Source organism: Egretta garzetta, unplaced genomic scaffold (genome assembly GCF_000687185.1).
Source record: "Egretta garzetta isolate BGI_Z169 unplaced genomic scaffold, ASM68718v1 C8445191, whole genome shotgun sequence".
NCBI lineage: Eukaryota > Metazoa > Chordata > Aves > Pelecaniformes > Ardeidae > Egretta > Egretta garzetta.
Window position 1 is genome coordinate 1 of NW_009268526.1, and position 836 is coordinate 836.

At 36.7% G+C, this 836-nt stretch overlaps 1 long non-coding RNA gene across 1 annotated transcript; it reads right to left on the reverse strand.

Moving 5' to 3' along the window:
• Positions 1 to 228: 228 nt before the first annotated feature.
• LOC118453187 lies at positions 229 to 796 on the reverse strand. The gene is made up of 3 exons (XR_004843113.1): positions 638 to 796; positions 393 to 538; positions 229 to 314 (listed from the first exon to the last, which is right to left on the reverse strand). It is a non-coding gene; the product is annotated as an uncharacterized LOC118453187 (long non-coding RNA).
• Positions 797 to 836: the final 40 nt, after the last annotated feature.

The following is an 836-nucleotide window of genomic DNA, read 5'->3' on the forward strand; positions in this document are numbered from 1 at the left end:
AAAAAAAAGCACAGATAAAATGCTCTAAACTGTGTTGTTAGGGAACAGATAGGAGATTTAGGTAAAATTTGCATGGCACTTTGAATATACAAAGTGGATCATTTAATAGTCTAAAATTTGACTACTAGAGGCTTTCACAGACAACAAATATTCCTGAAAAACGGATGTTTTCATTATTGCTCATTTGTAACTAGTGACAAACAAACAAAAGTAGTAATTGAATAGTACCTGGAAGGCAAAGACAATTTTCCACAGGAGTGCTAATGTTCGTTCTCTGTGTCTATCTACAATATCCCTGGAGTCAATTGAAGCACCTATGAAATAAAACAGGGAATTAAAGTGTGTACTAGTCCGCTGATGCCCTTCGAATAACCCTGATTTCCAGGCCTTACCACTTTCATCTTTCAAGTGAATTCCTCGCTCTTTAAGGACATTAAGAACAATGTCAACATTATGCATCTTCTGTAGACGACTTATTGCAGGAACTCTCAGTTGTTTTGAAAGATTCCAGTTTTTGGTAAGAAGTTCCATTGTTCTCCTAACAAAGGGAATTTCACAGTTTAATGCCCTAGCTGAGCTCATATGAAGCATTATAGAAAAAAAATAAATAGTTCAAAATAATTCTGTATCAACGCACACAAGACGGATGCCACATTGTAAGTCCACAGCCAGATTTATTACAGCAAAATCAAATTCATCAAGTGGAGTTTGAACATGACTGACAGGTAGTCCTAAAAAACTTAGATGTCGGGAAAGGTCACCTTCACCACTCAGGAAGTCCCGAGAAAATGCAAGCAGAAGGTCTTTGCTAGCCTAAAGGGGGAAGAAAAAAAAAA